Genomic DNA, 26,420 nt, shown 5'->3' on the forward strand with positions numbered 1-26,420 from the left:
TGGGGCCAGCTGATCCATCAAGTGCAGGGTCTGCAAATATCTCAAGCACTGATCTTAGAGGCAGTTTAGGGAGGGTCAGAATCTTGTAGGCTCCAGCTGCATGACTCCTAAACCGTAATTTCTAATCTTGTCAATAATGTTAGTCCTACAAAGGAAATCTAGACTCCAGGCAAGAAGGAGGTCTGCTTTGGGAAAGGGCTGTTACAATCTTGATAAACTGTTTAAGTCATAATTTTGCAAAGGTGGTTTCACTTGAACCCAGGAGGCAGAGGCTGCAGTGAGCCGAGATAACCAGACTGCCTCCAAAAAAAAAAAAAAAAAAAAAAATATATATATATATATATATATAACACTTACTTTATCTACATTTTGGCCACAGTGTTGTAAACCTTATAATATTCTTTAAAACAGTACCTAAGGCAACAACAGGTTCTTAGCATCAACCACATCTTCACTTTGGCCTACAACAAAATATATTTCCCTTATTTACCCAAATGGAAAAAGTTTCCCCTGAATTGTATTTTTAAAGTATCTCCTCCCAACTCCTCTCTCCAGATAATACAAAGGCTACAATCCCTAACAGAACCTTTATAGCACAAATCCAAGTATGTCCCTAGACTCCCAAGAGCTACTTTTATGGACTATAAAACTAGCAACCTAGCTTTCCACAAACATCTTTACTGCTAATAGTGAGAATATGCACTTACGATATATGCACGCACACAAGCATGTTCCTGTCACCTTACAGAGCTAAGTCTACATCACGGAGACGTGAGCATACATCTCACAGTGCACATCGTTACACATCCCCCCAGGGGCTGACAGGCAGGGGCTTGGTTTTATCTTTGCTCCATCTCCTGCACTGTTAAGAGTCCCTTGGGTAGTATCTTCTTTGTGCTCAGGTTTGATATTTCTTACTCAGTCTTTATGATGTCTGACCGAAAGCTCAATGGCTCGAGATGTCCTCAAGGGTGCTAATGTTTTTATCTCTGTGTCCTAGCACCCTGCCCACTCTGCTTCCTACGAATGTTGAGTGAATTAACTTCGTCTGAATTAACAAGAAATGTAAACCACTTGTGAAAAAAGATAATCTATCTCTTCCACACAAAAGGTCAGTGTAAATCTGGATTCTGAACACAGACTAGATTGAACAAAGATTTCTTATCTGTATCAGAAGTAAAACTGAGTGTGGTGTTTTGTACAAGGAACAAAGGAAACAGCTACACGTCTCCTACTGTAGACGTCACTGAAAAAGTCTGTTTCTCTCCCTGGGGGAATACTGTAAACTCAGTAGCCAGCACTGGATACTGTTGCCAGAAGCAGGAACTGGAAGTCATCATTCTAAGTCGCCTTTAATAAAGCAGAAAAGATGCAATAATGCCTTGGCAATGTCAGTTCCCAAACACTGACAACCTCAACTACATCTTCTGGCGGCCCTAGGTGCTTATCGGCTGTAGTGACGTGCTTCACATTTTATAATGTTGATAAAATGAGGGAAGGCCTGTGGCTCTCAAATTCTCATACCTGCTTAGCTAATTCCAACCCATTATTGTAAGCAGCAACAACAGAGGAAGGACAGTCTCTCAAGACCGAGCACTCATGTTTTACCCAGTTACAATGCTATTGTTCTCTGCGGGAATCAGTTTTAAAGTAAATACGTTTATGGCTGGGCGCGGTGGCTCACGCCTGTGATCCCAGCACTTTGGGAGGCCAAGGTGGGAGGGTCAGTTGAGGTCAGGAGTTCGAGACCAGCATGGCTAACAGAGTGAAACCCTGTCTCTACTATAAATACAAAAAAAAGTTAGCTGGGCATGGTGGCATGGGCCTGTAATCCTAGCTACCTGGGGAGCTGAGACAGGAGAATTGTTTGAACCCAGGAGGTGGAGGTTGCAGTGAGCCAAGATCGCACCACTGCACTCAGGCCTGGGTGACAGAGTGCGACTCCGTCTCAAAAAAATAAAAAAAGTCCATCTTCAATAGAGGCAACGTGGTGCATTAAAAAGGGGATGAGTCAAAACAGGCTGGGTTCAAATGCTGGTTTTACACTTTACCAACTCAATGATCTTGCCCAAAATACTTTGTCTGAGCATGTATTTTCTATCCTATAAAAGGAGATATATGCCGAGCACACACCTGTAATCTCAGCACTTTGGGAGGCCGAGGCGGGTGGATCACCTGAGGTCAGGAGTTTGAGATCAGCCTGGCCAACATGTTGAAACCCCATCTCAACTAAAAATACAAAGATTAGCCAAACATGGTGGCGCATGCCTGTAATCCTAGCCACTCGAAAGGCTGAGACTGGAGAATCGCTTGAATCCAGGAGGCAGAGTTTGCAGTGAGCCGAGATTGCGCCAATGCACTCTCGACTAGGTGATAGAACCAGACTCCATCTCAAAAAAAAAAAAAAAAAAAAAAAGAGATATGAAGGAGGATTAATAAGACAAATGTACATAAAATATTTCATATGGGCCCACATCATGAAATCCCAGATGTCAGTCATACATCCTCTGCCTAAGTCTTTGAATATTTGGGACATGCAAAACAAAACAAAAAAGGAGTTGCCTATTGAAGAAAAGGCAAATGTCTTGACATGATGTTCAGATCTTATGTGATTCTTCGCCATCTTACGCTAGCAGGTTGATGTCCTTGTCTTCCCCCACAGCTCTACTCCAGCTGAACTGGGGTAGGCGCGCTCTCTAAGCTACTTCATGTCTCTCCACTTCCAGAAGCTTCTTCCTGCTGATACCCCGTCCCCATCTCTCAGGACTCCATCTGCCATGACCCTTTCATGATTCCATAGAGAAGTACTTTTCTTTTTCCATTCTTTGAACGTCGAAAGCATGGTGTGCCTCTTTACGAGAGTTCTTTTACAACTTGGCACTGTGCTTTGCAATGTAATCACTTGATTACAAGTTTCATTTTCTTCATTAGACTGCACACTCCTTGAAGTTTATATGCCTTTATTTTTTGCACAGAGTAGTTATTCAATATACACTGACTGAATATATTTTAAAACTTCAGGGAGTGATTAAATCAGCCAAAGTAAATTTAGTCTACACATACATTTATAGAATGTGCACCGTCTCCAGCCTCAGACAACTGCACTCGAGTCGTCCCTTTCCCGAGCCACTTTCTGGCTAATTGCTAAACATGTTTCCATCAGATCTGCCCCTCCTGCTGCCTGTGGCTCCGGCAGAGGCCGTGTGGAGAAGAGCCATGCAGACTGCATCTGTAAGGTCCTGCCTGTGCGCTTTCCACTTCCCAACTGAGGACAGAGAGCGCTCCTGCTAGCTACCAGGCAGGGTCCAATTTCTAAACTCTGCCTTGACCCCCTGCCTTCCTATCAGAGGAGAAGCATCCTTACCTAAGAATACTACTTCTTCAATGACCAGTCTTCCTTCCCCAGTTCTCTTCCTTCCCCAGTTCTCTTCCTTCCCTAGTCCTCTTCCTGGGGGTATGAAAAAAAACTCTTAACAGGCGCTGGCTAAAGGGAAGCCCAGGGTCTCCAAGGCGTATATCTCACCAGAGTCCCTCACACCAGTGCCAGTCGGAGTCGGCTGTGTTCATGTTCCCCAAGCTATCACTTGCTCGGTCTTTCTGCACCTCAGGGGGGATGGCTGGACTACCAATCCCCATGGGTTGGGACATTTCTGCAAACCCCAGTCTCCCCAGCTGTACCTGGTCCTGCCTTGTTAGACAGTTCTCATTTTGAGTTTCAGATAACTTTTAGGGTCCCTGGTTCCTATTATAATACTTCATATTTTGTCCAATGTCTTTCTTCATCATACATATGAAAATATATGTACATATATACCTGAAAATACACACATATATAATGACCTCATGCAAGATCATTTGTGTCTCAGAGTACCCATTTCCTGTGTATGAATAGATGGTGTGTGTGTGTCCACATATATATAAATCAAATGACTATCTGTTTTATATTTGTCACACTCAATCATCCATATTCATAAATAATAATATTTCTCTAGCATTCCAGAATCAAAGTTAAAATATGGCATGAGGACCAGGCTCAGTGCCTCATGCCTATAATCCCAGCACTTTGGGAGGCCGAGGTGGGCAGATCTCTTGAGCTCAGGAGTTTGAGACCAGCCTGGGCAACATGGAGAAACTCGTTTTTACCAAAAATACAAAAAATTAGCCAGGCATGGTGGTGCATGCCTATAATCCCAGCTACTCAGGAGATTGAGTAGGAGGACTGCCTGAGCCTGGGAGGCAGAGGTTGCAATGAACCGAGATCGCACCACTGCACTCCAACCTGGGTGACAGAATGAGACCCTGCCTTAAAAAAAACAAAAAAAAAAAACCCCCAAAAAAACAAATTTGGCCTGAGCCTGGTCAGCACTGGTCTGATGTACTGAAAACCATCTCCTAAACTCTCTCCAACAACAATTAAGTACCTTATTTACATATCAGAACTATAGCAAAAACATCAACGACAAGTACAACATCGACTATTCCATGAAGATGGTAGGACTATTCCCAAAGCTTTCTGCTTAAAACTTAAGGCCAAACCAAAGAGCTGTGGTTCTCCTGCACTAAAACGGTCTCAGTTTATTTCCAGTCATGCTGCTTTACTAATGGACTGTAATCAACTACTGTAAAACATGTGTGCTATACTTCATTCAGCAATGCCTCCACTATAAGATGTTGAAAATATGTGTTTCTGGATGCATAAAAATGACAAGCAGAAGGTGTTATTTTCTATTCTAAGGGTCCAGAACAAAAGAATGTGCTTTCATTGTGACTAAGGAAGTATTCTGCACAGACCAATATAATCTTCTACTCACAATGTTTCTAGTTCCTTTGGGTACCTGGTGTCATTTTAGCTCTGAGTTATGTATTAAGGTCACTTGCTTTAAAAAAAAAATAAAGACAACACATGGAACTCAGTAGAGAAGGTGAAGTTTATTGCTGCATCTCCTTTGAGCCACCTTCCCTGCTTGTCTGTAGGGATTCCACTGCGCTACCTCACCTACCTACTTACTCCTCTCATTGCATTGATGCTGTGATACCGGCAAATTTCTTTATGGCTAGGCCTTGCTGTCAGTGAGTTTCCTTAATGATGAAGGTCTCTGCTACCTGACCAGAAAACCTCAAGCTCAGCTTGGTCCATGACATTCATATGCGGAGTGTCATGAGTTTACTTTTAAAGAACTACAAGAAATATAAATAAACACACTTTTTTGAAGCCTATGTTCAATTACAGCACTTCAAAGATGCTGTAGGAAAAGCTAAAGTATAACATAGCATGCAAAGACGCATTGATTTCTTTCTCCAAATCACATGTAATACATATGTAAGTCTATACATATATGCATAAATATATACGTACACCACTCAAAGTTTAAGAAATAGATGGCTGTTGACTAGTTGTATGTTTTTTAAGAGTTTTCTAACAATTATATTAGATATTTTATAACTTTTTAAAAATTTACTTTGAAAAGATTCTTATAAATCTCCCAGAGAAGGCTTAGAAGGCTGGCTTCAAACTCCAATTGCCTGAACTAAGTACAGAGAAGGCTGAGATGACAGCAGTTTCTGGCCCTGGCTGCACATCACAGTCACCTGGGGAGCTTTCAAAACTATTAAATAGCAAAACATCTGACACACAGTGGCTAATCAATACACGGGAATTTCTCTGTTTTCCCTTCCACCCTATATCCAATCCCATACTTCCCAAAATGCCCACAGAGCATACTCTGCCATCTCACTAGCACCTCACTCCGTAGCCTAAAGCTTCCTACAAATATCACCACATGTTCTCGCTTCTTTGCTCAGGCCCAATGAGTTGCCAGGGGTTTCCGCATCATCTATGTTATATTTTATGCCTGTTTCTTCCTCGTGTTCCCTGTCACCTGGCATAATGGTCTTGAACTGTCTCCCCACTTTAGGCCCACAGTTTCCTCCCTGCAGCCTGGGGGACCTCTCCACAGTGCAGGTGTGATCGCATCTTTCCCATTGCCACCTCCTCCAAGCACTCCTACTGGCAGGGATCTCCCTCTCTCTGTACTTCTGTCTCCATGTTCCCCTTTCTGGGACCCTATATTGCAGGCAAACAGAATCAGACAGAATGTGTGAAAGAGATGACTTCCTCCAATCTTGTCCTGTCCCTATTTCTACATCAGCTTCCTGTAGATGCTTCCTCTTTCCCATCTCTTGTTCTCTCCACCAGCAGTGTCCATCTCCATGTCAACTGTTCCCTTCCCATGGCCCTTGTCACTTCTGCGTATGTGGGGCGCTTTAATATTTATAGGAAGACTTGTGTTGGTGAAAACACAAGTCATCAGGTTCATTGTGGGATTTATTCCAGGGCTTTCCTTCTCTCTTAAGTCTACATTTGTGGATTCTCTTCTTAAACTACCTTACCCCAAACACCCAGTGGACAGCTATGACATTATTGTTTTGTGTCAATACTGGTATAAATATAGTCATCTTCACAATTGAATATATCTCTTCCATAAAAATTCATGTAAGAGTAAAATATAATTTCAAAAGCCAAAGTTGGAAATATCTAAATACCTGGCCAGGTGTGGTGACTCACGCCTGTAATCCCAGCAGTTTGAGAGGCCGAGGCAGGCGGATCACTTGAGGTCAGGAGTTTCAGACCAGCCTAGCCAACATGGTGAAACCCCGCCTCTACTAAAAATACAAAAATTAGCTGGCATGGTGGCACAGGCCTGTAATCCCAGCTACACAGGAGACTGAGGCAGGAGAATAGCTTGAACCTGGGATGAGGAGGTTGCACTGAGCTGCGACTGTGTCACTGCACTTCAGCCTGGGCAACAGAGCCAAACTCTGTCTCTAAATAAGTACATAAAATTAAAAAAAAGAAAAGTATCTAAATACCTAAAGGCAACACAACTTAAAAAACCATCATTATTCATCAAACTAAAATTACATGTCTTCATGAAAAACAAGTGGCAGAAAGTTTGGTGTGCTATGTGGTGGAGAAATTCATCCAGTAGTCAGTCCTGCCCAGACTGATTCCATGTTTTTGTATTTTCTCATAGCTGAAAATATTAAATCCAGACAGAATCTCTTAGGCAACGACCGCGTGTGGGAAGCCAGCCTATTTAACTTGAGATCAACCGACCTACAGAGTGTGCACATGGCTCTCTTGTAAAGAAGTGAAAAAAGATTTCAAAAAGCACTGTCATCAGCAGAAAGGATCTTTACAGCCAGATGAAGCTCTGGTTGTTTTCAACCACTTTCCTCTGCTGGGGAAAAGGCACATTAAAAAGACACAGCTGTCTATTTCAGTGTACACAGGCTTGGTAGCATGGGTGTTATTTACTGATAAAAAGCACATGACAGCAATTTTAAAACAGGGCTTGTCCTGTCAGTCAAATTAGAGAGGCAGGATGTCCTCTCCGAGTGATTACCGTGGGGGCCCACAACGTGGCGGCCTGCCAGGTCAATTACAGCAGGGCTGGGAGGACGCATGAAGACAGATCGCCTTAATTCTAAACAGGAGCATCAGTAAAATAGAAACCAGGGGACATATTAACACAATGAACAATACCTTAAGACTGTGGCTTTGGCTAGAGCTGCAAAATGTATTTATATTGAGTCTTTCTCCGTGTAAAGATTTTTTTTTTAATTAACGAGAATGAATGTATAGGAATACTATTGCAAAATAACATTTGTATATTTCTGGAGAAAAACATTTCTCAAAGGAAAATTAGGATTCTATAATTTTCATCTCATCAAGAAAATTAGACACATGGGTAAATTAGCATTTGGAAACTTGGCCAATGATATTTCATAATTGTTCATGTCCCTGATATGTCAATTTGCCTTCCATTTTTCCTATACTAAGATTAATTTCAGTTTTAAATGTCCTTGTCATTTTTTCTCCTCTCTATTGCACCTACAGCTTCTTTGTCTACAGGAAAAAAATATTAAGAGATCAGCAGCATCAGTTGGAGGATTTACATCATAGACTATCTGAATACCAGGGACACATTCCTTTGTTTTACACTCAGATTCCAGGAGTCTCAAGGAAATGCATTAAACATCAGACAAAAAAATGTAGGCTGCTTGAATCACAGCTTCATTGTTTAGGAACTAGATCCTGATAGTCCCCCAATAACAGAAGAAAATCCCTATTCACATCTATGTAGAGAAAATACTGGGCTGCTGACACTGAATTTTGCAGCTATGCGAAATTTAATGCTGATTAGTAAACTCTCAAATTAAACAGTGAAAGATTATAAAGACACATGCAAAAGATGTAAATTAAACCCAAAATATCAGAAATACCACTGTCATAATTTCCCACCTACCTAAAGAGTTATTTCTCAAAAAAAAATTGTTGAGAATTTATTTTATTTTGTTTTGTTTTGTTTTGAGACGGAGTCTCCCTCTGTCACCCAGGCTGGAGTGCAATGGCCTGATCTCAGCTCACTGCAACCTCCAGGTTCAAGTGATTCTCCTACCTCAACCTCCCGAGTGGCTGGGATTATAGGCGCCCACCACCACGCCCAGCTAATTTTTGTATTTTTAGTAGAGACAGGGTTTCACCAGGTTGGCCAAGCTGCTCTCAAACTCCTGACCTCAGGTGATCCATCTGCCTCGGCCTCCCAAAGTGCTGGGATTACAGGCGTGAGCTACTGCACCCAGCTGAATTTATTTTATTTTTTATTTTTTGAGATAGAGTCTTGCTCTGTCACCCAGGCTGAAGTGCAATGGTGTGGTCTCGGCTCACTGCAATCTCTGCCTCATGAGTTCAAGCAATTCTCCTGCCTCAGCCTCCTAAGCCACTATGCCCGGCCATGAATTTAAATAAATTCAAAGATCCCATTAATGTTTATTACAACCCCAATAATACAGGTAGGCAGAATACAATCCTGAAAAAGGTGCCAAAAGTTGAAACAATACAAGTCATCTCAGTTTCCCCAAGTTAAAATTATAAAAGAATATTAACTGGCTGGGTGTGGTGGCTCATGCCTGTAAGCCCAGCACTCTGGGAGGCTGAGGCAGGTGGATCACCTGAGGTCAGGAGTTCGAGACCAGCCTGGCCAACATGGTTAAACCCCATCTCTACTAAAAATATAAAAATTAGCCAGGCATGGTGGTGGGTGCCTGTAATCCCAGCTACTCTGGAGCTGAGGCACAAGAATCACTTGAACCCGGGAGGCAGAGGTTGCAGTGAGCCGAGATTGCGCCATTGCACTCCAGCTTGGGTGACAGGAGCGAAACTCTGGCTCAAAAAAAAAAAAAAAAAAAAATTAAAAATTATACAAAGACCCTAGAATTTCTGGACATATCTGTCCAAGTATCTGTCACATGTCATTCTCACTATATGGAAAGCAATCTCTAAAGTCATTGATGTCTACATGTCTAAACTTTTCACCATTTTTGATGTCTTAATACTTTTAAATTACAATCCAAGTTAAAAGGGCAATGTAGGATTAGAACACAAAGAGGTCTTCAGAAATCCTCACATCAATTGCACAACTCCCTGTACGATGGAGGCCTCTCTTCCCTGATTCTTCCTTAGGGTTTTCAAACACAGAGTCCCTCCTAGGTGTCAGAGGTTGTTCTGGGCTCAGGCAGTACAACAGTGAACAAAGCTGCCAAAACCCTTGCCCTTATGTGGGGAGACAGACACGAGGCTGAGTAAGCCACAGAATCTGTTAGGATGGTGATAAGTGCATGGTGCATCATTTCATATAGGGTGATCAGGAAGGCCTCACGATAAGGTGACATTTCAGGAAAGCCTAAAAGTTGAGGCATGCATCATGCAGATAACTGGGGAGGGCCGTCCAGACAGGGAGGGCAAGGGCAGGGGCACAGGGCCAGGGGCCAGCAAAGAGGCCAGCGAGAAGTGGGCCGTCCTAGGCTCTGGACTCTACTGCTGCTGGGATGGAGTTCTTGCAGAAGAAACATAAGCCAATCACCCAAGGTGACTGTTAAATGAAAATCCCCAGGCCTCTCAATCTGCACTTCTGATTCAGTAGGTTTGAGGCCCAGGGATTAAGATTTCTTAGTTTGCAGGTAGTTCAGCTGAGAATGGCCCAAAGAGCATTCTCAGAAACACATTTCTGAATCCCTGATAGTTTGGCATCCCTCCTCTGTTTCCTTATTTTTGGTCAGCTGCCCTCTACAACAAGCAGCCATCATTTTGCAGCTGTTTAGCGTTAAACAACTAGGAGAGAGATGATAAGAAGGAATACCATAAATATAAGAGTTTAAAACTAAGCCACCTAGTTTTTGTCTAGCAAGAGAGTCTGGCCCCAATATCTGCTGAGCTTTGCTGACATTCAGTGATTGGCTAGTAGCTGACAAACGGATGAATTCTATGAGTATGGGCGTCCTATGACTATCCTGGTCATTGATTTGACTAATGATTCCTGTGCCCTTGGGACTAAAACACAAGGCTGTTGTGTTCGGTGAGTTTGTTAAGGTGAGGGTCAAGTCAAATATTGACTGCAGAAGTGATATTACAGATACCCAAGTTCCCAGGTTGTGGAAGGTAAGAGAATTCAGATGATAGGGATTACAGGTGCAAAGGAGTAGTCCAATGATCCTAAATATTTTCAGTTCAAGTGCTTCTTTTAGGGATATTACTTAGTATTTCATCTCTTTTCCTTTGATGTCTAGATAGGTATTAAATATTGCAGCAATGAAAACCATTGACATCAGGTGCATTCTCTCTACATTATTTTATTTAATCCTCAAAATAGCCCTGTGAGGTAACTACTGTATGGGTTAACCAAAGCCCAGAGATGTTACTTGCCCAAGAGTCACAGGGCTATTAACAGGCAGAATTGAGACTCTAACCTATGTCTGATTAATCCAACACCCATGTCTTAACCACTATAATATACTGCTCCTTAAATCTATAAGAAACACGCTTGCCACAAATGTTTTACATACGGCATTTCAACAAGAGAGCTTAATATTGAGATGCTGGTTAGTTATCAGAGACAGCGTGATGAATGAGGAACACTAGTTTTGAAGCAAAATAGATCTGGGGCTCAAATCATTTGACCACTGAACAGCAAGTGACTTAATAGGCCTGAGCCCCCAAACCTTCATTCATAGAGAACATTATGTCTCTCAGAAATTTAAGTGAGAAAATAAGTGCAATGCATGAAGCATATAGCATATAGCATAGATACTAATTCCTTCCCTACTGACTTGGAAGCAAACACTGACAGTCACCTCCACCTCCACCCAGGGCACAGAGCACAGCACTCGTGCAAACCCCCGACAGAGGGTAGAGGGTCATCTCGGTTGGGCTTGGGCTTCTGTAGCGGGGGGCTCACTGCTCTGCCGAGTGCCCTAACAGCTGATGGACACTTCCAGCCCCTCTGAGGGTTCTTCCTCCTACTGACCCAATGGTCGACTCCCCCCAGGACTGCTTCTCTGAGGCAACACTGAGCAAACTGATCCCTCTTTCCTAGTGACGGTGCCACTAATAACTGACAACAGTCAGTTGGTGTCCCCTGGTCTTTCCTTCTCTAAATTAAACATGTCCACTTCAGTCAGAAGTCCCTCTGATCACAATTTCTGAACAGTTTTCCTCTGCTGGGAAAACTCTAGTTTTTCTGTGTCCTTTAATGCCAGGACCAGGGACAAAAATTCAGATTGACATATTAAGCCAGGAATATGATTGGACTATTACACAGGCTAATCTAGAAAACTCACCTTGATAATCCCAGGCTTCTTGGCTAATCTTAGCACCTTGGCCCAGAGCAGTCAAATCGGCAGAAAATTCCCTCCCACTTCTCCTCCCAGTTCCACCCCTCACAGCAGCTGCTCACATCTTTCCTCCTCCCTTTATTCCCTCCGAGGCCCTCCCTCAGCCTCTGTTTCAACTCTTCAGGAATCTCCTCTTCCCAGTCCAATCCCAAACCCAGGTAGCCTTTGTTCTAAATTTTTCTGAAGTGTGTTCTAAGTTCCTCGCCTCCCCAGTCAGCCAGTCAGCTCGGCAAAACAAAAGGACCTTCCTCAAAACCAGCTCTCCTTATTAGGTAGAGGAGGAGAGAGTTCTACAATACTTGTGATTATTCAGACCCTGTCACACTTTAAGTAACTCAGCCTAAGACCATCATTATACCTGTACTTGATACAATTGGCTGACACTGAGCTTGTGGTCAACCCTGAGTCCTAGAGCTTTCATCATCTTAACTCCTGCCCAGGCCAACAGATAGCCTCAATCTTGTTATTGCATACAATCATGTTTTGGAAAGCTAAACAAACAAAAAAACATGGCAAGGTGCAGGCCCAGCAAAGGGGCCAGTGAGAAGAGAGCCGTCCTAGGTCCTGGACTCTATGAAAGGTTTCTGACTATGAAACCTTTAATTTCATCCCCGTTAAGTCCAATTTTGGTTTAGCAAAACCAAAATTCTTCTTGCAGCTTATTGCAATCATTTCATTTTTGATTCTGTTATCTCTTGTACTCTACTAGCTCACCTTTTCAGATTTGTACCTTCTATGAATGTGCTATGACTTTATGAGGATCATGGACAAAAATGTTGAGAAGAAACTGACCAAGGAGAACTTTTGTTGCATGGATAAATACATAGATGCATATAAAATAGGCAGTACATAATGGATACATAACCATATAAGATGCTCATAAAATAACACAACTCTGAGGACAGAGATGCCAGGTAATGTCACTGCACTGAGTCTAATCATCTCTAGCACTCCCACATGAGCAAACCTGTGCTGCAAAATCATGTTATATAGAAACAGAGGAATGCTCATAGCACAGAATTAAATAGAGATTCTAAGTCATGTGAGAGGGGCAGCCAGAAGAAAGGGATGTTTATGTTATTTAAGTGACAATGAAAGTTAATTATACAGCACAGGAGACTACAAAAGCTTTATTTGACATTGCACACTTTTAGTGACCACAGAAGCAAAGTTGTAGGTATTAAAATTTCATCCATCTCAGTGTCATTTATTTACTTTGACTGATAATCAGTGATCTTGTATTTTTATCTTCTCACTTTAAATGTACGCACAGAATGTTCTCTCCTATGCGATCTCACATTTATTTTATTTACTTTATTTATTTATTTATTTGAGACAGAGTCTCGCTCTGTCACCCAGGCTGGAGAGCAGTGGCGCAATCTTGACTCATGGCAACCTCCACCTCCTGGGTTGACGCCATTCTCCTGCCTCAGCCTCCTGAGTAGCTGGGATTACAGGCATGTGCCACCATGCCCGGATAATTTTTGTATTTTTAGTGTAGATGGGGTGTCACCGTGTTGGCCAGGCTCATCTCCAACTCCTGACCTCAGGTGACCCACCCACCGGTCAGCCTCCCAAAGTGCTGGGATTACAGGCGTGAGCCACTATGCCCGGTCTCAAGTTCATTTTAAAATCTGAATTGTCAACCGGGCACGGTGGCTCACGCCTGTAATCCCAGCACTTTGGGAGGCCGAGGCGGGCGAATCACGAGGCCAGGAGTTGGAGACCAGCTTGGCCAACATGGTGAAACCCTGTTTCTACTAAAAATACAAAAAATTAGCTGGGCGTAGAGGCAGGAGCCTGTAATCCCAGCTACTCGGGAGACTGAGGCAGGAGAATCACTTGAACCTGGGAGGCAGCGGTTGCAGTGAGCCGAGATTGCGCCACTGCACTCCAGCCTGGGCAACAGAGTGAGACTCCGTCTCAGAAAATAAAAAGAAAAAAATAAAAAAAAAATCTAAACTCATGGACACAGGAAGGGGAACATCACACTCTGGGGACTGTTGTGGGTTGGGGGGAGGGGGGAGGGACAGCATTAGGAGATATACCTAATGCTAAATGATGAGTTAATGGGTGCAGCAAACCAACACAGCACATGGATACATATGTAACAAACCTGCACATTATGTACATGTACCCTAAAACCTAAAGTACAATAATAATAAAAAAGAAATCTAAATTGTCTTGGTATTCCATCCAGTATCAGGCTTAAGTTGTCAAGAAGAGATACCGGTCTTGATTTCTGTGAACTGCTAGAATTACACAGAAATTTGCTCCACTTCTTGGAAAAGGCAGACAAAACACACCAGGATTTTAGGTGGTGTAAGTAAGTTGCTTGACAGAGCTGCCATGGCTGCATATAATTTGCCCAATTCCCATTGGGCATTTGGTGATTTAAATTTTAAGCATGCTTGATACAACGATCGTATTAACCTTCCTTATATATGAGGAAAACATTTCAGGTTATAATTATGTTAATGGTATTCTAATAGAATTTTTTAAAAATTATATAACATTTATTATTCTAAGGAAATTAATGTCAGATGACACTAAAATAATTAAGTTTGAATAATCACAGATTATCTCACTTTGTTCTCTTCAACTTTTAAACATGTTTGATAATTATAATCTAACAAAGGAAAAATTTAATAGAGAAAAGAAGTCTAAAAATTTTCTCCTCTGAATTGGTAATGGGGGAACAAAAGATGTGGGCAATTAGCAAATGAGTATGGTGCTTCAAAACTGAAGAAATTAGGATATGTAACAGGTGACTTAGTTCAGGGTTGTTATTAGAGGTAAGAAGTTTCAATAGAATTTAAGAGTCTATACTGTTCATTCTATCAGTATATCTTCTATGGCACACAAGAAGCAATGGTTATTCAGTTATCTCAATTTGTTAAGTTATAAAAGTTAAATTTAAGCCAAAAGCAATTACCATGTAAAAGTGTATGCAGTTGTTTTTTTGTTTTTTTTGAGACAGAGTCTCACTCTGTTGCCCAGGCTGGAGTGCAGTGGTGTGATATCAGCTCACTGCAACCTCTGTTTCCTGGGTTCAAGCGATGCTCCTGCCCCAGTCTCCCAAGTACCTGGGATTATAGGCGTGCGCCACCAGGCCCAGCTAATTTTTGTATTTTTAGTAGAGACAGGGTTTTACCATGTTGGCCAGGCTGGTCTCGAACTCTTGACCTCAAGTGATCCGCCTGCCTCGGCCTCCCAAAGTGCTGGGATTATAGGCATGAGCCACAGCACCAGGTCCGTATATAGTTTTGACCTTGTTATTTGGCCAAGGAAAATTTAGCCATTTGAAACAAACATTTTTTTTTTCTTTGAGTTTTACTCTTGTCACCCTGGCGTGATCTCGGCTCACTGCAACCTCCCCATCCTGGGTTCAAGCTATTCTCCTGCCTCAGCTTCCCAAGTAGCTGGGATTACAGGAGTGTGCCACCACGCCCGGCTAATTTTTGTATTTTTAGTAGACGGGGTTTCACCATGCTGGCCAGGATGGTCTCGAACTCCTGACTTCAGGTGATCCACCCTCCTCGGCCTCCCAAAGTGCTGGGATTACAGGCGTGAGCCACTGCACCTGGCCCAAAACACACTATTTCTTACACTAACTTGATGTCTCCTTTCATCTAACAGAAGCAAAACACATGCCTAATTGAAAGAGAATCAATGTGTCAGACTGAAACAACCAGCACCAAACAACCAAGCCACAGTTTAGGAAAATAGCACTTTTCCCTTGATTCTTTTTTTTCACTCACATACTTTTATTTGCATTATTCATAGTTTTATCAGAGTTTTATTTCCTTGGGTTAATAATAAAACATTTTTCATTTGTCTCCACCAAGGGGCTTGCTATTCTACTACTGCTTAGAGCTTCGGGTGTCTCCATATGACAAATGCCAAACATATGCCAATCACAATATTCAACTGGTAGCATATGCTGAATTTCCCAGATGCCAGACCCAGTCGGGAACTTTCTGGTTTAATGAGTCTTGCCTATTATGTTTCTGGTATACATCATTGCAGAATTTTTCCCCATCTACTTCCAAGAACTAGAATAAACCAGAAGAACAAAACAAACTACAACAAAACCATAATAAATCCTCTCTTCGTTTATCATCTATATGTCACATATGAAATTAGTTACACTAGCAGCATTTACTGAGGGCACGGCAAGATTACTAAGTCTTGCTTCTCATGTTACAGCCAAATTTTATCAAAGGTGAAAATAACAATATTTTATATCTGTATAGTTCTTTGTATTACTTTTTGTTTATTTATTTATTTTTTGAGACGGAGTCTCGCTGTCGCCCAGGCTGGAGTGCAGTGGCATGATCTAGGCTCACTGCATGCTCAGCCCCCCGGGGTTCACGCCATTCTCCTGCCTCAGCCTCCTGAGTAGCTGGGGCTACAGGCGCCCGCCATCTTGCCCGGCTAATTTTTTGTATTTTTAGTAGAGACAGGGTTTCATTGTGTTAGCCAGGATGGTCTCAATCTCCTGACCTCGTGATCTGCCCTCCTCGGCCTCTCAAAGTGCTGGGATTACAGATGTGAGCCACCGCGCCCGGCCTATATTATTTATTTCAAAGGACTTTCAGAACTTTTACCTAATTGGATATTTACAAAAACCCTTCCATTGAAGTAGGCAGGAATTCTTTCTCCCACTTAATAGAGGAGATAAATGAAGTCCAGATAAATTAAGCAGCGCTCCCAATGTCACAGTTAGTTATTATTATTATATTATTTTTTGAGAAGGAGTTTTGCTCTTGTTGCCCAGGCTGGACTGCAATGGCACAATCTCAGCTCACTGCAACCTCTGCCTCCTGGGTTCAGGCGATTCTTCTGCCTCAGCCTCCCAAGTAGCTGGGATTACAGGCACGCACCACCACACTGGGCTAATTTTTGTATTTTTAGTAGAGACGGGGTTTCACCATGTTGGCCAGGATGGTCTCGAACTCCTGACCTCAGGAGATACATCCGCTTCGGCCTCCCAAAGTGCTAGGATTATAGGCATGAGCCACCGTGCCTGGCCCACAGTTATTAACTGGGCCAAGATCTGATCAGAAGTTGCCTTGAACCTCACATCCACTGGTCTCCTACCATTCCTCATTAGGCTGTGCTAAGGACACAAAGTCAGCAAGGATCGAGACACCATTAACCTCCCTCCTGACACTGGAAGGTGGCCCCTACTTCCTCTCTGAGTTTTTGTTTTTGTTTTTGTTGTTGTTGAGACGGAGTCTTGCTCTGCCGCCAGGCTGGAGTGCAGTGGTGCAATTTTGGCTCACTGCAACCTCCATCTCCTGGGTTCAAGTGATTCTCCTGCCTCAGCCTCCCGAGTAGCTAGGATTACAGGTGCACGCCACTACACCCAGCTAATTTTTGTATTTTTAGTAGAGATGGGTTTCACCATGTTGGCCAGGATGATCTCAATCTCTTGACCTCATGATCTGCCTGCCTCAGCCTCCCAAAGCGCTGAAATTACAGGCATGAGCCACTGTGCCTGGCCCTCTGTCTGACAGTTTTTTAAACATTCAGAAAAATGTGAATGCATATTTAGGTTTCTGCCTATATTTCCTGAGAGAAAATCATGCCTCAACATCAAACACAAAGATCAGTCTTAAATCTGGACCCAGGAACAGGAATTCTCCTAATTAAGTACATAATCCCATTTATCTCTCTAGAAACAACTGACATTCAAATAATGCTTCATTTCGTTTGTAAATACTAGTTAGATGGATTGTAATACAAACCAAAGAGACATTAATACAATTGTCCATTTCCTTTGGAAGGATGGCTATCCTTCCTATTTAAGCTAAAAGACATTTTCATTTGAAAGCCATTTGAGCTTGAGCTGTAATGAGCTCAGGTGCAAATTTCTTGATGAACGAGTCTAATAATGACACAAAATTTCAAAAAGACCAAGAGCTATTTCATGGGTTATTTCCTGTGGCAATCATCTCAAGTTAAATAACGTGACATTTTAGAAATGGCACTGGGTAAATAACTCTCAGGTGCATTTCACTGGTCCGCTCACTCCCCTTATCTTCCTGCTGACTAAGGAAGGTAAACGGTGTCCTCCACAGGAGGTGGGAATTCTTGGTCCTTTGAGATAAAGGGATTTCCCATCATATCATTCCATCTGAGGCTGTTATGGATTCAATCTTCCCCTCAAATTTATATGTTGAAATCCTGCCCCCCAAGGTGATGGTATTAGGAGGTGGAGCATTCGGAGGGTTATTAGGGCACAAGGGTAGAACCCTCATGAGTGGGATTAGAGATCCCAGAAGCTAGCTCTGCCTCCTTCCTCAGTGTGAGGACACACCCAGAAGATGGCCATCTTCAACCCAGAAGAGGGCCCTCCTGGGAACCAGAACTTGTGGACACCTGATTTCCAGCCTGACTTCCAGCCTCCAGCAGTGTGAGAAATACATTTCTGCTGTTTATAGGCCGTCTATGGTAATTTATTATAGAAGCCCAAAATGACTAAAACACAGGTTTCCATGAAGTTTGTTTTGAGAAACAGAAAAATGCTTGGTAGTCCTGCTATTAGTTATCATTTCTCAGACATTATAAAAATTATGTCAACAGCACCTTCGACATGTTATCTCTAGACAAAATCATGTGCTTCTAGAATTTTGAATTTACTTAACTTTTATTATTAGCGATTAGTTTCTACACACATTTGAAAGATGGATAAAATCAGAGCCCTACCCTTGAGTAGATAACAGCCTAGTAGGGGAGGTAGAAGGACAAAACTAATAGTAATAGAATGTGATAATCTTTTTTTTTTTTGACCGAGTCTTGCTCTGTGGCCCAGGTTGAAGTGCAGTGGTGCAATCTCAAATCACTGCAACCTCTGCCTCCTGGGTTCAAGTGATTCTCCTGCCTCAGCCTCCTGAGTAGCTGGGACTACAGGCATGTGCCACCATGCCCGGCTAATTTTTGTACTTTTAGTAGAGATGAGGTTTCACCATGTTGGCCAGGCTGTCTTGAACTCCTGCCCTCAGGTGATCATCTGCCTCGGCCTCCCAAAGTGCTGGGATTACAGGCGTGAGCCACCACATCTGACCAATAATCTCTTTAATAGGGATTAATGTAAAACAAAAAGAAAAAGCCACACAGTGGATGATGAAGCTAAATTTGTCTCACCGTTTGTCTGGTATTTTATAGAGGTGGTAAAATTTCAGTTGGTGGTTCCTAATAATATCACCTTCACAATAGAAAATAAAGATCTATGTGCAGGTAGGTTAAGGTTACTCCAGTGATCAAGGTAGTGTAAAGGATAAAATAAGAATGATAATAATAATAAGTATGTAGCTAAAAGTCAAGGATAGTAAAATATCACAGTAACTTCGGCCTTTACGTGGAATGAAGCCTGTCTTAGGTAGGATTTCCTAGAAGCAGACCCTAAGTGAAAATGAATTATTAGTAAGGACTGTCCCAAGGGAGAAATAAATAGAGGGTCTGGGGGTTAGACAGGGAAAGGAAGGAAGCCCAACAAGGGTGTGTCATTAGATAAATTCTTATGAAGGGTTATTTTGGCTCATTGCTACAAGAGAACTCTAGAGACACTTCTCAGAGTTGTCCTGTTTGGGGGATGGGCAGATGATGAGGGGTGGGAGAAGGAGGAGCTGGAGTAAACACCCCCATCCTTGTCAGTCTTTGGTTAAAGACTCTCCTAGGGGTATGTAAGTCACCAGGCGAGGCTGGGCTCTACTGCTACTTGGTAAAGTTTCTGAGCAGTACAGCATCTGTTACAGGCCCATTTCAGAGGAGTTGGTTCTAGAGTCTATTTTATTAATATCTAAGCATATGTTAGGTTTTAAACAGAAAGCGTCAAGTCTCTGGTGGATGTGCAATAACATCACACCATATTTAAGTTCTTACAAAGATGTAGAAGGAAGATGTGGGTTTCAGAAATGTTCTGGAAACTAGAAACACTTCCCTGTGTGTCATGCTGTGACAGTGCCATGTCACGCAGCCTACTGGAGTGGCGTGTGATGTAATGACATTGACTTCAGGTCCTGGTTAGAAGACTATTGCCAGGAGGCATCTGGCTGGCTGGTGGCTGCTCATATCCTACGCATACCCACCTGACAGATCTCTAGGATTGAAACTGAGAGAATGTATGTATGACTAAGCATAACAGCAAATTCTCTTCTGTATGTAATTTCAAGACCCTTCTTACCATCTCTTTTAGTGATCTAGTGATCTGATGCTTGTAATAGGCCTTTGTGAATATTCCTCACTTCAAAGTAGTCTGTGAGACACACATACAGATGAGATTCTATTAACAGGTCTGCCAGTGAAACAGCGCAAGTAGCAAATTTGATAGAGAACACGCACTTGGGCATACAAATCCCAAAACTATGTACTAATTCCACCAGGTATAAATCTCACTCACCAGACCAACGTCTGAAAACTATACCCAATTTCCAGTCCATAACAAGTTAAATGAAATTTAAGGAGGCTCGTTAAAGTGTTATAAACTTACAAAATAAGAGCTATAAAAGAATATCATAAACAAAGAATGAGAATGAATAACTCCCTTTCTCTAAATATACAGTTATTCAGAGATTTCTTTTGTTCTTAGAGAATTGTTGTCAGTCTTCCTACTATAAAAATAAAGTCTTGTTGCAGAAAATTAGGCAAGTATTTCTTAGCATCTTTCCCTTTTCCTTTTTTCTTTTGGATATGCCTTTTTATTGAGGTGCAACCATATATAAAAACATACACAACTCGTAAGTACATGGTTGAGTTTTTATAAAGCAAAGAAACCTGTGTAAGAACCACCCAGAAGATGGTTTGGTTTCTGTTGAGGGCAGAGTAAGTTCATACAGAAGCTCCGGTCTCGTCCTTGTAACATGTATTTGTGAGCTACCTGAAGAAACAGACCATTTCTTCTCTTGTCCTCCACAATCCTTGAATATTTCATTTGTTTTGGAGATTGACGGATCAAGTTATGCATTCATTAACAATTATTAATCCCTACTATGTGCTCAGCAGTCAGTGTGTGATGATGAGACTTGGAGTCTAGTGGAAGACACAGATAATATAGAAGCAAATATACAAAGTGCTCACTATAAAACACAAAATGCTATGGAGGAAATAAAACTGATATTGTGTCAAGAATAACTAGGTATCCCACCTAGAAGAAATGGTTAGAGAAATAAATCAGAGATGAGATCTAGATAGAAACTTGAATAAAAAGAACACAGCCATGAGAAGAGGGAAGGAAAACACATTCCAAAACAAAGGGAACAGTGTGAACAAAGTACACAAATCCGGTTTGTTGCACAAATGGAAAATCAGGTGACTAGGCGTTGGTGGCCATAGGTGTGAGTCGGAGAACAAAGACAGAAACCAGGCCAGTCATGGCTATGCTGGCCAGGAGAGTGACTTAAAGTGCTACATGCAATGTAGGGGGAAAAAACGGGGTTTTAGCAGGGAAGTGAAGGGACGGATCTACGTTTTAATAAGAGTACCTTGAACACTGTATCAGCGGGTGGCAAGAGACAAAGCAAGGTGCCGGCGGGTTATCGCAGTGGCAATGGAAAATGTACTCTGGAGGTATATCAACCATTTTTGTGGATAGATTGGATATGGAAGTGTGGGAAGTGCAGAATCAAAATCCATCAAGTCTTTTTACTTCGGCAATTATGTGGAATGAGGTGTCATTCACTGAGATGGAGAAGATTCACGGAGAAATAAGTTTCCATGAAAAAAAGCAAGAGTTTAGTTTTGAACATATTACATTTGAGATGTTTGAGAAACATCCGCGTGGAGTTGTCAGGTAAGTAATTTGGATAAATGAGACGGGAGTGCTGAGAGGAGAGCAGAGCTGGAGATATAAATTTGGGAGTCATTAGCATATAGATGGTTTCTAAAGCCATGGGAATATAATGCAGGGAGAAGATAGAGAGGACGTGGGGCCAAGCTCTGAGGACCTTCAACCTTCAGAAGTTGCTCAGGTTCAAGCCAGAAAAGGCTCACAACGCTAAGCAGAAAGAATCATAGATGTAGGGGGAAAACCAGGGCTCAGAAGCCAAGAAAGCAGAGTTTCAACCGGAGGGGGTGGTTCCACAGTGCCTAATGTAGGAGAGAGGCTGCGTATGAACAAACGAGAGGAGCATCTAACTGGGCTTGGCATTGCCCAAAGCTGTTGGTGATGCTGTCTCAGGGGAGGGAAGATTAAATGGGAAGGGAAAAAGGGGCAAGAAGTGAAGTGAGTGGGGTCCAGGTAAGTCCTTTAAGAGGCAGATGCTCTTACAACACGATGTGCATTGGGGAAATGAGAGAAGGCAATAAAGGAGAGGGGGACCAGCCAAAGAAACAACCTCTTTGATGAGGCAGAGGTGGGTGTCCAGCGCAAGCGGAGGCCTTCACATCTAAGAGGAGAAAGGACGCTTTTTCTCAAGAAACAGAAGAGAAGAAAGTGAGTGCTCTTGGTGTCATCTTAAATTGCAGTAATGTATAAGGCAAAGTGAGGAGCCAGAAAGAAAGAGGCAGGGGAGGGTGGGGGGAGTGGGAGGTCTTATTAGAAGTAAGGGATAGGTATAGAGTGGGGTGCTGTAGAAAGTGGGAGCTCATACCTCGGGAAACTGGGTACTGACAAGGAGGGAAAAGCCGTCTGCTGATGTGAACTTACAGTGTCTTCGGTTTACCCAAATGTTTACTACCAAAAAAAAAAAACAACACCCTCAAGCTTCAAGGGAAAGAAAACAATACACAGACCACCACAGTCATTTAAAGCTATGCATTTGCTCAGGAAGTGCAATAAAAACCGTGTGGGTAACTGGGCGTGGTGGTGGGCACCTGTAATATCAGCTACTCAGAAGGCTGAGGCAGGAGAATCTCTTGAACTTGGAGGCGGAGGTTGCAGCGAGACGAGATTGCATCACTGCACTCTGGTATGGACAAAAGAGCAAGACTCCATCTCAAAAAAATAAATAAATAAATAAAAGTGAGTGGGGAAAAGGCAGCTGAAAGAACATGAGTGAAATGATGAACTCTGGAATCTCAGGTGGATAAAGACAGGAGTCACGGCAGGAGGGTTGGGGAAGGCGAGAAAGTGGAGAGGGAGTCCCATGGAGGTTAACAGAGCAAGGGCTCTGCAAGCACCGCAGCTGTCGCTGGAGACGCAAATGCTTCATTTTGTTATTTTGGAGGTGAAGTAACATCTAGTTTGACTCTGTTACCCTGAGAGTGTTCGATGAGAATAGAGTAGAAGAAAATGTCACTGAAGATGAGTAGATCAATGAATGAAGATATACGACACTGAGGGGGCCATTCATGTAAATAATGAATTGCCAAGAAAACAGACAGAATGGCCGGGCGCAGTGGCTCACGCCTGTAATCCCAGCACTTTGGGAGGCTGAGGCGGGCAGATCACCTGAGGTCGGGAGTTCATGACCAGCCTGACCAACATGGAGAAATCCCATTTCTACTAAAAATACAAAATTAGCCGGGCGTGGTGGTAATACCTGTAATCCCAGCTACTCGGGAGGCTGAGGCAGGAGAACCGCTTGAACTCGGGAGGCAGAGGTTGCAGCGAGCCAAGATCACCCCATTGCACTCCAGCCTGGGCAGCAAGAGCAAAACTCCATCTCTAAATAAATAAATAAATAAAAAAGAAAAGAAAACGGACAGAATTTGGAGAACCTGGCGGTGGCGGACAGGAGAGATAAACATCCTCAGTGAGTTGGGGGGGCAGGAGGTTAACAGATGACACTAGCAACACGGGGTGGGGGGAGCACAGCAGAGCCCAATGGCATGAACATCAGGGGTTTTTACCAGAGCAATGGGAATGGCGGCTTGGCTGGTGTTGAGGAGAAAGCATCTCATGGCCTTGCCAGAGCCACGCATACCTTGGGACGGCCTCCAGAGAAGGCGAAAGACCCAGCCAAGGCCAGGTCACCACAGAAATGTTCTAAAATGAGACTGAGAATTTAACAATGGAGTTTGTGATTGTGGGAAAAATTCCAAAAGCAGAATGTATCAACTATCAAGAAAAATGATGAAATATAATTATTTGGGGGGCTTTATAGAAAGGAGGAATTCTGTGCTACACCTATTATATATCTAACTCAAAAGTCACTTATTCAGCTCCTTTTATATGCAATGGACTATGCTTCTAACAGACTTTTCAGCCACATGCAACAAAAAACCAAGTAGGAAGGGCTCACAGGTTGGTGCACAGGTCAGTATGTGATACCCCAATGTAAACACATGGTAAATGACTGGCAAAAGTCAATAATGGCTATAGATATTATATATGGAGGCATTTATACAAAGAGGAATATATATAAGGAGGAATTTAAAATCATGTCTAGAGTAATATAATAGATGTTACTAATCATGATAATAGTATTTGAAAGTATATTAAACAAAATTGATTCATTTCTAACCCAACCAGTAAACTATTCTTTAAACCAAGATTTTACTAGGATGCCAAATTTAAAAGTTAAAAAAATTCCAGCTTTTTGAGTACTGAGCAATTTCAGTCATCAATAAAATTAATGAAAATGAGAGAGCAAATTACACTAATCCATTGGGTAAAGAAAAACTTTAAACATTACCCAAATAGAAGCTTTCTTTTCTATTGCTTTTCATCAGTAATAGGTATCAACTGCATTTAGCAAAAACACTGTTGCTGAGATAACTCACCCTCTTGGTTTTTAAATACACTCAAGATATATCATTTTTCAATAAATGATGTCAGCGTTACACTGTGTGAAAAAATACCAAAAAAATAAAAAATTCAAGTTTCATCTATAAATATTATTCCATTGACATTTCACAATTAAAGTTTCTAAAGGATGAATTCAAGGCCGGTGGCTCACATCTATAATCCCAGCACTTTGGGAGGCCGAGGCAGGCGGATCACCTGAGGTCAGAAGCTCGAGATCAGCCTGTCCAACATGATAAAACCCAGTCTCTACTAAAAATACAAAAATTAGCTGGGTGTGGTGGTGTATGCCTGTAATCCCAGTTACTCGGGAAGGCGAGGCAGGAGAATCGCTTGAACCCAGGAGGTGGAGGTTGCAGTGAGCCGAAATGGCTCCAGCCTGGGCAACAAGAGCGAAACTCCATCTCAAAAAAAAAAAAAAAAAAAAAACAAAAAAGTGAGGAAACGTTGGAGAACATAACTTGATTGAGTGAGAAGGATATGGCAGCTTAGAGGGGACCCTGAAAGCAGGGAGGCGGCTAGCTGGGCCTGATCTCCTGCTGCAGAAACAGGCAATACATGCGTACTGTGTAAAGCCTCTAAGTTTGTCGTTATTTGTCATGCAGAAACAGGTAAGTAAGACATATTATAACCTGGAAAAAATCTCAAACCTGTTGCACAAGAAGTTATTTACCATTGTAAGCTCTCTGCAAAATGTTTTGGAAACCCAAGTTGAGAACAGCTTTGATCAGAGGCAACTGAAGGCGGGCAGAAGAAACCAAGCAGTAACTACTCAGCTTTTCTGTGTGTGTGTGTGTGTGTGTGTGTGTGTGTGTGTGTGTGTGTGTGTGTCAGTTTGGCAGACGCCTTCTTGTTTTTCCCCTCTACTGCATCACGTTGAAACTGTAGCTAATGCCGGGTGCAGTGGCTCACACCTGTAATCCCAGCACTTTGGGAGGCCAAGGCGGGCAGATCATGAAATCAGGAGATCGAGATCATTCTAACCAACACGGTGAAACCCCATCTCTACTAAAAATACAAAAATTAGCCGGACGTGGTGGCATGCACCCGTAGTCCCAGCTACTCAGGAGGCTGAGGCAGGAGAATCGCCAGAACCCGGGAAGCAGAGGTTGCTGTGAGCCGAGATTGCACCACTGCACTCCAACCGGGTGACAGAATGAGACTCTATCTCAAAACAAAACAAAACAAAAAACAAAAGAAAACTGTAGCTTAGAAAAGGAGAACGCAAGTGATTATTATAGGAATTGCAGTTGTGAGGGAACCTGAGGACTCGAGCCAGCCTAGCAGAGGGCAAGGCAGCACAGGGCATGAGTCATTCTCCTGAGCCTACCTTCATAGGATATCAGACAAAGGAAACTGAGCACCTGCCCCATTTGATGAAATAAAGCAGATAAAAGATAATACATTTAAACAATTAGATTTGTATCTTTTATATCCAAGCAATATTGTACAGAAAGGCACCACCTCTACCTTATGACAAGTGTGTTACTGCCCATACTCAGGAAAACCCCTGATGTTGCCAGCACAGAAGCCAGGACAACAGAAAGCTGAACAATTCCTTTTGCCCAATGTGAACATCTCCAATAAGGCTCCAGTTTGGAAGACTTCTGAAGGCCTTTCAAATTCACAATAAATGCTATGAACTGCCACACTTAATCCCCTGTATTCTGGCTGGGCCAGCTGTTATAATACACCATCCCACAGTCATTGCTGCTTGGTAGTCGAACAAACATGCTGGAGTCAGAGGCCAGAGTCCTTTCTCATGCCACCAGTTTCCCCGGGCCTGGCCCCAACACCACTGCCCCCAGGGCACTTTGCTGTGGCCTCACTGGGTGTGCCCATGTGGTCTTGCCCTGAACCGCAATCTGTAATCTCCTCAGCGCCAGCTGTTCAGTCATTGACCATAAAAGGCACTGAACGATGGTGCTGTTTTTTGTTTTCTTTTTTTTTTTTTTTTTTTTTTAGATGGAGTCTTGCTCTGTCTCCCAGGCTGGAA

At 42.6% G+C, this 26,420-nt stretch overlaps 1 protein-coding gene across 5 annotated transcripts in view; it reads right to left on the reverse strand.

Moving 5' to 3' along the window:
- The window catches only part of PRKN (parkin RBR E3 ubiquitin protein ligase), a 1,390,810-nt gene that overhangs the window by 1,190,325 nt on the left and 174,065 nt on the right, over nt 1-26,420 (reverse strand). The window lies entirely within an intron of this gene.

This window comes from Symphalangus syndactylus, chromosome 2 (genome assembly GCF_028878055.3).
Source record: "Symphalangus syndactylus isolate Jambi chromosome 2, NHGRI_mSymSyn1-v2.1_pri, whole genome shotgun sequence".
Classification (NCBI taxonomy): Eukaryota; Metazoa; Chordata; class Mammalia; order Primates; family Hylobatidae; genus Symphalangus; species Symphalangus syndactylus.